This window comes from Camellia sinensis, chromosome 3 (genome assembly GCF_055761805.1).
Source record: "Camellia sinensis isolate YWXY chromosome 3, ASM5576180v1, whole genome shotgun sequence".
Taxonomy (NCBI): domain Eukaryota; kingdom Viridiplantae; phylum Streptophyta; class Magnoliopsida; order Ericales; family Theaceae; genus Camellia; species Camellia sinensis.
Window position 1 is genome coordinate 200,044,889 of NC_138963.1, and position 13,541 is coordinate 200,058,429.

Genomic DNA, 13,541 nt, shown 5'->3' on the forward strand with positions numbered 1-13,541 from the left:
ATTTCGGCATCAAAAACAGCATCGGCATCATCACAAAGACCGGTTTCAGCTGGGAGCTCGCTCACGGTCGCAAGGGTGGTTTCGGTCGGAACCACGGTTTCACCTGGTTGTTCAAGAGTCAGGTCTTCCACCGTGGGTTCCAGCCGAACTGATTGGTCTACATTAACAACCGGAGTATCCTCTGAGGCAGAGTCTTCATCAGTATCTGAGCCTTCAAGAAACTGCTGTTGCATGGCATTAGCATACTCCACAAGGGAGTTCGGTATGAAGTAGGCTGGAGGGTTGAAAACCTCGGTCTGTGGATCGTGACCGAGCTTCTCAACAGCTGCCCTCCAGCCGCACTTGATGAATAGCTCCTTGGTAGCTTCGCACTGCTTGACATAGGCGTCCTTTGCCTTCTTGTAGCCTTGTTTTTCGGCTCCTTTTGCGCTCTCCTTCACTTGGGATATTTCGGCATCTTTCTTCCTTTCGAGCTTCACCAGCTCGCGCAGGTACTTGTCCTTCAGAGCAATGGCAGCCTTCTGCTTTTCTGCTTCGGCCGAACTAACCAGTCCGGTCAGCCTGCCATTCTCAGCTTGTAGCTCGGTCATTTGCTTTCTGACCTCTTCTAGCTCGGCCGACTTCACTTCGGCTTCTGCCACGGCTTGCCTTGTAGTTTTCCTAAGCTCTAGCACTTTCCTATGAGTGATGTGGTTTTTTTGAATGGCCTGACAAAGCAATAGATTTCTCTTTAACCGAAGTAAAAGTTGAAAAAAGAAAGTAGACTGAAAGACGGCCGAAGTTACTTACCAGAATCATGGATTTTGTCGAAGACCGGATGGCCTTCAGTTCGGTGTTTAGTTGTTTTTGGTGGTGCTCCATGTCTTTAGGGAGGCACACACTCTTGGCCAGGTTGAAGGCCAATTGGTGGTCTTTCTCAGCAACAACCGAATCTGAGTCTTGGATGTCTCGGTTGTTGAAAGTAAGTTTTGGTACCCAGCTACCGGTAGTTCGGTCAGAAGGCTCCGGTTGGGGGCTCGGTGGCAAGCTCGGTGGAAGAGCAGGTTCTTCTTCATCAACCAAACTTCGTTCGGTTTCGGCAGTCCGGGCACGCTTGGTTCGGTGGGAAGAGGACGGCTGTTGAGAAGGGAGGGCCACAACAGCAGGTTGCGATTGGCTTGGTGGCGTTACTTCGGGCCTGGTTGTCTCGGTTAAAAGCGCCCTGACTCTGTTCTTTTTTGCCATCTCCTCTTCAGCTGTTAGTGGGATCAGTCTAATCTCAGACAAGGATGGGTCCAGTTCTGGGGCCTTTTCAAGAAGAAAGTCAGTTACTCTGGCTTTCCGGCGACCACTGTATCGGTAGGTCGACTCGAATTTCAGCAATTTCGCCCAACTACGTTCAGGATATCGTAGTACGGCTCGCAAAGTTGCAAGGTTTGGATAGCTGTATAAGGAATGAAGGTGGGCAGAATCTGCGAGAGAAGAACTGTTAGTTCGGTTGATAGACTAACAAACCGAAATAAAAAAAAATGCAAGGAAGAAGACTGAAGTTAAATTACCGGGCTCTCATTTTTTCCAATTTATAGGTCGGCCAGGAATTTGGGCTTGAAAATCCTCAAAGTTCCCAGAGACCCAGAAAAAATCGTCGTCGTTTAAGTCTTTGTCCGGTGTATATTTTATTATCTTCTCTCGGCGGCGACATATTCTAAGATAATAGACCCACCCATCTTCTTTTGAACCAATTGAATATTGGTGGAAGATTTCGGCCAAGCCAAGGTTTAGTCCGGCTTGGCGGTTAAGTTCGGCTATTCCCATGATGATGCGGTATGAATTGGTGGATAGTTGGGTAGGGCATAATCTAGTTTGCCTAAGAAATTCACAGATCAATGGTTGGACTGGAAACCGTAGTCCGGTTTCTATAATGGATAAAAGGGTGAAGGGGACGAAGCCATCATTATCCCAGGGAATGACATCCTTTTCAGCTAAAGACAGGTGGACGTCATCAGGTATATTATAGTCCTTTCGGAATTCGGCTAGGCCGCCTGGAGTGTCTACGAGATACCTATACTTACCCATTTGTTGTATAATTTACGAATAAGTTATATTGGTGCAAAAATTGTGCTCAGTAGCTCGGTTGAGCGCACGCAGAAGTGCCTGGGCAACCTAAGTCTGCAAAGTAGAAAACAGAGGGGTTAAGCACAGATCATTGGACCGTGCTACAAATTAAAAGCAAGGTAAAAAAGCCCTACTTCGGCTTTATGGACAGGTTCTATCTCAGTTCAGTGAAATTCTTCTTAGCTCGGTTTGAGCAGGGTTCTTATTTGCCAGATTTTGCAAGCATCTCGGCATACTGGCTTTGGAAACAATTTTGCCCGGCTTATCGCCTAGGGGCAGCTTTCTGAGTTCGCTCTAAAAAACTATGAAAGCTGGTTTAGTCCCAAGGCCTAAATCGGTTGAACTAGGAGTTTTTGTTACTTCGGTTGAGCCTATAGGGGCAGCTTTCTAAGTTTAGTTCAGAAACTAGGAAGGCTGGCTTAGCCCCCAAAGGCTTAGCTCGGTTTGAAGACCGGGGTTCCTAGTTTAATGAGTTCAAACGTCGTTCGATGAGCTTATCTCGGCCAGAGTAATTCGGGAGTTGGTAACCTACTGAAACTGCTGTTATTTCTACAAGTTCTAGTTCGGTTATTGTCTAAAGTAATCTACCTATATAGGACAAACAGTTTCCTAGTTCGGTTGGGACATGATTCTGGATCAAAATCGAGTTGTCTACAGGATATATAGCATATACTCATAGGTTCTACTGATTTTCCCATAAAAGTACAGAAGCAAAAACAAAAATGTACAAATATGTTTCGCGAAAACATAGAAAGTAAGCTATGAAAGCAAAACAGAGGAAGAAAATGGGTTTACTTACCAGATTGAAGAAGAGGGAACTGGAGATAGAGTAGTGGCAGCAATAAAAAGCACGGGCTTAGAAGTGAAGAAATGGAGGCACAGAGAGAGAAGATAAGGTAGATGAATGATTCATGGACAAAGGGGTTGTTTTGTGAAAAGGACGAAAGGCCAAAAGGGCGGGACTGTTCAAAATTTTCGTAGTACGAGGGCGGCGTGACAGCTACCCACAGCCTATCAGAACCTGCCACGTATCATTGGAAAGTGAAGCGTTACAGTCACTGTGATTGAAGAGACGTTTTGACCGAACGAGTAGAGCCGGAGTAAAATACGCTCGGCTGGAGAGGCTAAGCGGTTTTTTAGTTCGGCTGGAAAGGCTTAAAAAACTTCAGCTCGGCTGGTAGACGGGTAATCCCAAATCATGCTGTGCAGATGGAATTAAGGGGCAATTGAGAGGGTAATTTTTGGTGAAAATTGGGCCGAGCTATGAGTTGGACTTTATGGCCAAAAGTACAAAGGATTGGGTAAAAAGGGCCGAAAAATTACTCCGGCCCAAGAGAGATGAAGTTATTCCGGCCCAGAATAGATGTTGAGTTACTTCGGTCCGGACAACTTGAAGTAAGGGTCTCAGAGTTAGTCCGGTCATGACGTATTCTGGATAGATCGGGCAGAACCTTGCTACTCGGTAGCTCGGTCCAAACATACCATGGGTTGAACAGGAGAAAACCGAGATAAGGAGTAGTAAAAGGAAGGGCCGAACTAAAGATAGTTCGGCCTACTTTGTGGCTCAGCATAGCCAGTTTTATTTCGGTCAAATGGTAGTTCGGCTATGGTAGAAGCCATCCCACTTGGTTTAAGCAGTGGGGGAGGGTGTAAAAGGATAAACATTATCCTGTAAGAGTATGAATCCTAGGAGGACTCTGCATGGAGGAATAAAAGTCCTACTAGGATTGTGCCATTCGAAACCTATAAAAGCTCACAAAAATTACCTTGGAGGAGGTAATACAAAAACACAACATACAATTTTGCTTTCTGAATACATTGAGCTTTGTCTATTTGTCAAGTTTGCTGACTTAGGCATCGGAGAGGTTTCCGGCACACACCCGCCGGCTAGCTCACGTTTGTGTTTTCAGGTGACAAAGCGACGTCGTATGGAGGAGAGTAGACTTAGTCAACAGGATTATACGAGGAGAATTATTTCTTTCCCGTACAATATATATATATATATATATATAAAACTAAATGTAGTGTGTTCTCAGAATTTTTTAAAGCATTCATACTAATAAGTTCTCTAATAAAATTTAGATAAGAATATGATTTATTCATTTATATCTAACAAAATTATTTGTATTTAAATCTTTAATTTATTCTATTTTCTCATAATTATCTCATTTTATCTCCAAATTTGAACTTAAATTTTTATTTTTTCCATAACTCCCTATCTTTTGGAGTTTATCTTCAATTTGAAATTGATTGTTGTACAATTCTAATATATTTCAACTTGATCTTTTCAAACTTATTTTCAAATATTTTAACTTTTAAAACCTTCAATTAATTATCTACATAAATTTTAAATATGATAGAATTTTAATCTTTTCAATATAAAAACAAATGCCTGCAAAAGGAACCACGAATAAGATATTGAAAAGAAAAGAAAAAAAATCACAATTAACCTTGAGCCCTTTTCACATTTCTTTTACGATACCTAAAAAATCTTGCATTAAAGTTTAAGTCACAAGTGATTTTTTTTTTCCCAATTGTATTTACTTTACATTTTAAATGTGTATTTACATGAACTTTTGCGTGTGTGAAAAATGGAGTTTATGTAAATGGATATTATTATTTTATTCTTCTTTAAATTATGTTTCCATTTTTGTTTCTTTTTCTTTTTTCTTACAATCTGTATTTTTCTTTCTTTTTTTTTTGTTGTTAATAATGTGTCATTTAATTTAATTCTTTTTTTAATCCGTGCATAGCACGGGTGATATGCTAGTTATATAATATAAGCAAAAATATTGTATTCTTTTTTAGGATGAAAATCTCAATATAATTTATCATATTTTTTGAATTTTTAACACTTAAAATACACATGTCAATTTGTGATTGGTCTAATATCTAATTTACACAAATTAAGCTAATTTGTAAATATTTTAATCATTTTCAATAATATATTAGTATTATTTTCTTAAATTTTGTGATTTCAAAACATGCAATGATATAATTACTTTTTTAACTTCAATGGTTATGACATGAAATTTATATATCATATATATATATATATATATATTATTAAAAATAGTGTTTTTCCCATACTTAGTGTCATATTATAAGGTTTTCTTTTTTCTAAGAGAGCCACATTAGCATATATTTTCTTAATTACATATAAAGTTCTACACAAATCCAAACCTAATTTAAATTATACTAATTTTAACTATTTTATATGGACTCTATTTGACAAATATTTCTTTTCCATATATTTTTCATGATAAATTGAGATAATCCACAAACCAATACTAATTTTACATTTCATGTTTTTCTTCTTAATTCTTTTAAGGGTATTATGATTTTTTTTAATGCTACATTATTATTTTTTCTTCTTATTTTTCCGTACATTATTCTATACCTAATATCAATTATATATTATTCTATATTATAATATTTGTCGTTTAAATTTTATAGTAATTCTACATATGAAATTACATTTCATTTTCTACATTATTTTATATAATCACAATTCACATGAGGAAAAACTGGCACAACAATGATACTCTCAAGAAACTTCTAAAGTTTGGATTTATTGCTTGAGTTATCTTTTCAATTATTGAACAGCAAATTCTTTTATGTTTTGACATCATATTACAGATGATTGATCACTCACACATTGCGATGTATCTATCGTTTGCATGTTTTCATTACCTTTTCTTTTTGGGTTTAGTTATTGTTATGTGATTCTTTCTTGGTTAGTTATTGTTGAATTTCTTTTATTTCAATTTAATTAAGAGTGCTTATTTTACAATATTATGATTTAATATATATATCATATAAAATCATTATATGATAATCAAACTACAATATATTTACATTTAATTGTTTTAATAAATTTTATATAATTTCTATCTTCACATATTTTTATTTTTCAAATGAATATAAAAAAATTAAATAGTTAGAATTACTTTTAATTTTATGCTACTAATTCTTATTCTAATTTAACTATTATTTTTAATATCAAAATAAGTATTTATTTTATTATTTTACAATTTAATATATATTATACAAAATTATTATATGATAATTACACTTTTATAATACAATAGAACTAAAATTATCAAAATACATAAAAAAATTAACTAAAATTAATATATATAACTATTCAAGTAATATTTTTATAGAACGATAGTGCAAATATTATCAAAATAAATAATTCAAACGTGTGTTATTCTTTTATAAAACACATGCAATGATATAATTATTATTTTTAGTTTCAATAGTTATGGTATGAAATTCATATCTGTATCTATACTTCTATTTATACTATTATATAAAAATATTATTGGCTCAATAAATTTAAAACTTCTAATCAAAATTATATAATATAAACAAAAATGTTGTGCCCTTTTTGAAGTTGAAATTCTCAATATAATTTTCTCATATTTTTTGAATTTTTAACACTTAAAATACACATGCCATTTTGTGATTAATCTAAGATCTAATTTACATAAATTAAGTTAATTTTTCAATCCACTTAATCATTGTCAACAATATATTAGTATTATTTTTTTAAAAAAATTTTGTGATTTCAAAATATAATTACTATTTTTAATTTCAGTGGTTATGGTATGAAATCTATATTTATATCTATACTTATATCTATACTGTTACATAAAAAATAAAATTGGTTAATTTTTAAATCCTCTTAATCAATATCAGTAATATATTAGTATTATTTTATTAAATTTTATGATTTCAAAACATGTAATGATGCGCTTACCATTTTTAGTTTCAATATTTATGATGTGAAACCGATATCTATATCTATACTATTATATAAAAATATTTTCGGATTAATAAATTTAAAACATTTAATCTAAATTATATAATATAAACAAAAACGTTGTGTTGTCTTCGAGGTTGAAAATCTCAATTTTGCTCATATTTTTTGAAATTTTTAATACTTAAAACACACATGCCATTTTGTGATTAATCTAAAATCTAATTTACATAATTAAGTTAATTTTTAAATCTTCTTAATCATTGTCAATAATATATTAGTATTATTTCCTTAAATTTTGTGATTTAAAAGCATGTAATGATCTAATTATTATTTTTAGTTTAATGGTTATGAAATCTATATCTATATCTGTACTTCTATCAATACTATTATGTAAAAATATTGTTGGATAATTTTTGAATGCTCTTAATCAACGTCAATTATATATTAGTATTATTTCCTTAAATTTTATGATTTCAAAACAGTAATGATGTAATTACTATTTTTAGTTTCAATAGTTATGATATTAAGTGCATATATATATATATATATACTTCTATCTATGCTATTATATAAAAATATTATTGGGTCAATAATTTAAAACTTCTAATCCAAATTATATAAGCAAAAGCGGTGTGCCCTCTTTGAGGTTGAAAATCTTAATATATTTTTTTCATTTTTTTTTAATTTTTTAACATTTAAAATACACATGTCATTTTGTGATTAATCTAATATCTAATTTATATAAATTAAATTAATTTTTAAATCCTTTTAATCATATCTAATTTATATAAATTAAATTAATTTTTAAATCCTTTTAATCATTGTCAATAATATATTAGTATTATTTCTTTAAATTTTGTGATTTCAAAACATGCAATGAAGTAATTACTATTTTTAGATTCAATGATTATGGTATGAAATTTATATTTATATCTATACTTCCATCTATACTATTATATAAAAATATTATTGATTAATTTTTAAATACTCTTAGTCAATGTCAATAATATATTAGTATTATTATCTTAAATTTTGTGATTTTAAAACATGCAATAATGTAATTACTTTAGTTTTATTAGTTATGGTATGAAATCCATATCTATATCTATACTACTATATAAAAATATTATTGTGTCAGTAAATTTAAAAATTCTATTCCAAATTATATAATATAAATAAAAACGTTGTGCCTTTTTAAAATTGAAAGTCTCTATATAATTTTCTCATATTTTTTTGAATTTTTTAACACTTAAAATACACATGTCATTTTGTGATTAATCTAAAATCTAATTTACATAAATTGAGTTAATTTTTAAATCTACTTAATCATTGTTAATAATATATTAATATTATTTTTCTTTAAATTTTGTAATTCCAAAACATGCAATGATGTAATTGTTATTTTTAATTTCAATGGTTATAGTAAGAAATCTATATTCATATCTATACTATTATAAAAAAATATTATTGGTTAATTTTTAAATCCTCTTAATCAATGTCAATAATATATTCGTATTATTTCTATAGCAGCCCGGGTTAAGACCCGATCTTTTATACTCTTTGATTCGTAATTTGATGCTCGTGGTGGTTGTCTACACCCATTATTTTCTTATATTGTTGTTTAGAGAGTTGATATTTTGGTTGTGGGCTTGTTTGAAACAGGTTGAAAGTCAGTTTTTCAAAGGGGATTCCACCTGATTCTTTTTGGGTTCGCTCGAGCGGTCTTTTCTTCGCTCGAGCGGCCTTTGGTTCCTTTGAGTATTTTGTGTTTACTGTCTGAACTTTTGAGAGTAGGGTGTTCTTCGCTCGAGCAATGGGTTGGTCACTCGAGCGATATTCTGTATTTGACGTTCAAGTGGTATTTCTTTCGCTCGAGTGGTATCTTTGTACATCAGAACTACTGGGAGGGGGTCATTGTGTGCTTGAGCCATGATTTGGTCACTTGAGTAGTTCTTTGTGTTTGATGCTCGAGTGATATTTTGGTTGTTTGAGCGGTCTGTGCATATATCATTACAGGAAAAAGATATTTTCTTTCACTTTTTGATTTCTCTCTCTCTCTCTCTCTCTCTCTCTCAAAGATAATTTTATCAGATTTCTTCACTCTCTCTCTAGTTTGTGTCTAAACACCCTTATACACTCAAATCTGTTTGTCTCGTCGCCATAGTGCTTTCGGAAAAAGTGTAGAGCTCGTAGAGGTGAGCATTCTAATCGAAAAAGTTCTAGTTTTTGGCTCCATCAAACTTTGAATTTTATTATTCTCTTTTTCTAATTTTGAGGTAGAGATTTCCTCAATCTCTTTGTATGATTTGTAGCCTTGTTATGTGTTCCTTGAAAGTATAGTGATTTGGGAGTTGTAGGTTTGATTTAGGGCTTATTTTTTGGTTTTTGAAGTATAAAAGGTGGTTTTTCAAATGGGTTCATGTGAAATGTTGTGGAGTATATAGTTGAGTTAGGTCAGTGCTTGCATATGATTAGGTGTTCAAGCCGGTGCCAACTTTGTTGGGATGGGCTTGTAATGCTATGATGCTTGCTGTTTTTTGCTTTTCTTGCTGTTTGCTGTAGCCTTATTAGCACTGGCGAAGGCAACAAGGGACAAGGGGGGTCACGTGCCCCCCCTGAATTTTGGAAATTTTTTTTTTTTTTTTTGCAAATATAAAGAAAGAGGGTGATTATTGATTTAATGGTTAAGACTTGGCCTAATAACCTTGAGGTTATGGGTTCAAGTCTTGGGACCACCACTTTATATATTTATGTCAAAGGTTAGGTGTTTATTCAATTTTTCTCCTCCCAAACATACATTAATGTCTACTAATTGCGTTATGGTTGCTGTTGTTTTTTTGTTGCAAATATAAAGAAAATATTTTAAATAAAAAAAATTATAAAAATATTATTAGAGTGAAATGTCATTGACATTTTAAAAATTATGAGAACAATAATAGTTGTTTTGAATGAAAATGAAGACACTATTATAAAGCATATCATTTATGAAAATTTTATGAAATTTTTTGAATGTAACGGTAATGTCATTATTATTGACATACAAATATAACTAATATCACTATAAAGATATGAAATTCATTGCATTGTTAGTTACATCTGACATGCGAGGTTCACTCTCTATGTGTTTATTTACTATTTTGGTGATATCACATACTAATGATGACGTGGTATTACCATTATATTGAATTTTTAATCAAATTTGTATAATTTTTTTTTATCATTATATAATTTATTTTAAGACTTATATCCATATTTTTTTATATTGTCCATGATACACTAATTATGAATAACATTATTTTTTTTAATGTTCCTCGAAATCAATCGTTAAAACTTGCGTTAAATATTTTTGTAAAATTTTTCAATAATATAATTAATAAGTGCCCCTCAAATTTGATTTTCTGGCTCCGCCACTGCTTATTGGCCTCTTTTTTCTTTCTTTCATTAATAAAAGTTCATTTTGCTGATAAATATATATATATAATAGGTGAGTTAGGTTGAAATCTTGAAAATCTCTCATTTAAATGTGTTTTTGAAAGAAATTGATGTTTTGTTGGAAATCTTAAAATTCATTGATTTGAACTAAGGTAAAAAAGGAAAAGATATTGAGCTTTTGAAATAAAGACGATGTCGTTTTGTGTAAAGCATTCTTTTGCAAGGGAGGTGATGAGGAGGACGTATTGGAAGTCGAACTGGATGAGAAGGACCGGGCCGTAGATGTTGGAGAGCTTGGATAGGGCTCACTGGATCGGTTTTTTCAAGAGGTGCAGGTGACCGAGTAAGGGTAGGGCTTGGTGGGAGGTTTTGAAGCTTCCGAAGGATATGATTGGCCAAGACATAGAATGATAGAAATAGAGAAACATATATGAACAAAGTGGGTTCCATGAATTCCTGAAAAAATGAGATTGGTGTGTAGGAAGAGAAAAGTAATCCTATATGTTATCAAAAACATAATAAGATATAATTTTTCATAATCAATAAGGACAAGGTTTATGTATAAAAGTATCCATGGAAGTTGCGAAGTCTTCGATCTCATGCATTTGATTAGCCCTTCCTAAAACTTAGGGAGATGCTTTATGTATAAAAGTACTCCCAATCTTGAGAAATTATTTGTTGGTACAAGTACAGTTACGTGATGTTTTAAATGTATTTTGATTGGTGAAGAATATAGAATTTATAGTTTTATATTGAGTATTTGGAAAATATGAGAATATATGAAAATTTGTAATTAACCTCGAACATGACCACGTGGTGCTTCAGGATCCATTAATAATTTTTTCACAATCTTAAGCCTCGCTTGGGGACTTAAAATTTTAGTTAAAAGGTCAAAAAGTCATTATAAGTTGTTACATTACTTTCTTTATTTATCTGTACATCTTTTCATAAAAAATAAAATAAAATAAAAAACTAACTAAAATAATCAATTTCCAAATGAGGTCTTAGTCCCTAATTTTACCCAAGTTATGCTAAGGATTTCAAATAATCTATCCAATTTTTATCAAACCTTTCACATGGGTGTGAAACATGTACACATGTAAATTTATATCGATTTTACATCCATATAAGAGGTTTTTTAAAAAATTTAATAGATTATTTAAAATTCATAACATTTTTTATTTTATACGAGAGTGAGGTGAACAGAAAAGGCATCTCTCTTTCTCTCTCTTGAGAGCCCTAACAAAACATATACAGAAGGGTTTCGTATAACCAACGCTGACCAATTAGTGAAAAATTATTAGTTGGTCTGGGCGTCAAGTTGCCATATCCCATTGTAATCATGATTTATCATGTCTCTTGTATTTCTCAATTACTCTACATAAATTCGAGAATTTTATTCTTTTTATTAATCACAATATTATTAAAGTATCACGTGACAATACTTTAATACCTGACTTATCATTACTATCTTTTGAAATTTTCTAGTCTTCCTATTTCTGAATGTTTCTCTTCTTTTTTTTTTTTTTTCTCTTTTCTTTTTTTTGGAAATTTGATTATTGAAAAAACAAATCAGATTGTGTTTTGAACCTACCAAAGCATTTTTGGGCAATTTTATTTTTAATTAGTAGTAGTGGCTTTCTGAGAAAGAGAGCTTTTCGCCCGTGGCAGAAGAAGACAACACAATCAAAGAGAGGAGGGGTTTCAGGTTTTTTTTGCCTTGTTCTCCAACATCTACGTTATCATTTCCACCAGATTCCCGTAATTAGGCGCCACAGTTTGTATATTCTCCGCTAATTATATGTAAAGCGATTTGCAGAGAGATTTGTGAGCTTGAAAAGGAACTGTGGCTAGGCCACTAAATAAATTACTTCATATAATCATAATCTACACCGTCTCCATTTCATGAGTAGTGGCCATGAAGATAGATATTAATAAATTTTGAAATTTAAAATATAAAATAAAATAAAAGATATTTAAAAAATTCTAATAACTTGATCATCATAAACCATTAATTTTGAATTTCAAAAACTTATAACTAGCAACTTTGTTGGAGACGAACCCATGCGTGTGGAATCGTCTCTCTCAAAATGACCGTTGTTGAAACTACTTGCCCCCATGGCCGATCCACCGAAGAGGTTGATCATCTGGCAAGGAGCACTAAGAAAATCAAAGGGGTTGGTATCGAGAATGAGGACGAAGTAATGAGTGATGATCTAAAAGTGGAACAATCTAAGGATCTAGCGGATGAACGTATGGAAGATCCACCCACAACCAAATCGCACGCTGTCGAGGGAGAACAGGACCAAACACAGATGAATGTCTGAGAAGGCCAAAAATCCTTCAAACAAGCCCTCTTTCACTTGCGATTCAATGAAAGTAGCAACGAAAAGAACTTCGATGGAGATGTGGAATTATTTTCTTTAGATGATGAAGAGGAAATGCAAGACGAGAATACTGAGATAGAACCAGAGGAAATTGAAGTCGAAGGCCTCCCCATAGTTAAAATTATAGTTGGGCTTCTCAGAGAAATTAGAGAGCCCTGAAAGAAATGCCTAATTGTTCTTTATTGTTAAATTCGACATGATGGATGATTATACTAAGGTTTATACAGGTGGACCATGGGTGGTTATGGATCATTGTGTGACCATTAGAAAATGGCAACACGATTTCAAATCCGATGCTGCAGAGGAGGACATTACAGCTATATGGGTCAGATTCCCAACTTTGCCAATCAAATACTACAATGAAAAAGTGTTATTCCACATTGCTAATGTTCTGGGAAGGCCGTTGAAGGTGGACATCAACATAGCAATGGCAACATGAGGCAAATATGCCCGAGTGTGTATAGAAATGGATCTGCGCAAACCTCTTGTCTCGCAATTCTTACTAGGTAAACATAAATATCTCATTGAATATGAACACTTGCACTTAGTTTATTTATCTTGTGGTAGGATTGGCCATTGGAGAGAGATCTACACCGACTGTCTACCGAAGAAGATTCAATAGAGAATCGTTAAAGGTTAGAGAAGCCAGATTGGGCCCCAAGAGATTCAAGACCCGACCAGGCCAAGCCCATCAAAGGTACATCCGACTATGATGTTTGGAAATAGCAATGATGACAATGGACCCAATTTTGGACCATGATGATAGCCTAAAACAGGAAAAAACAAGGACGAAAAGCCAAGGCCTCAAGAGACCCCTTTCCAACAAGCAAGGAAACAAATTTGAAGCCTTTCAATATATC

At 32.9% G+C, this 13,541-nt stretch overlaps 1 pseudogene; it reads right to left on the bottom strand.

Moving 5' to 3' along the window:
* Nucleotides 1-11,759, bottom strand: part of LOC114300522 (cytochrome P450 81Q32-like) — a 64,936-nt pseudogene extending 53,177 nt beyond the window's left edge.
* Between the last annotated feature and the right edge of the window lie 1,782 nt (nucleotides 11,760-13,541).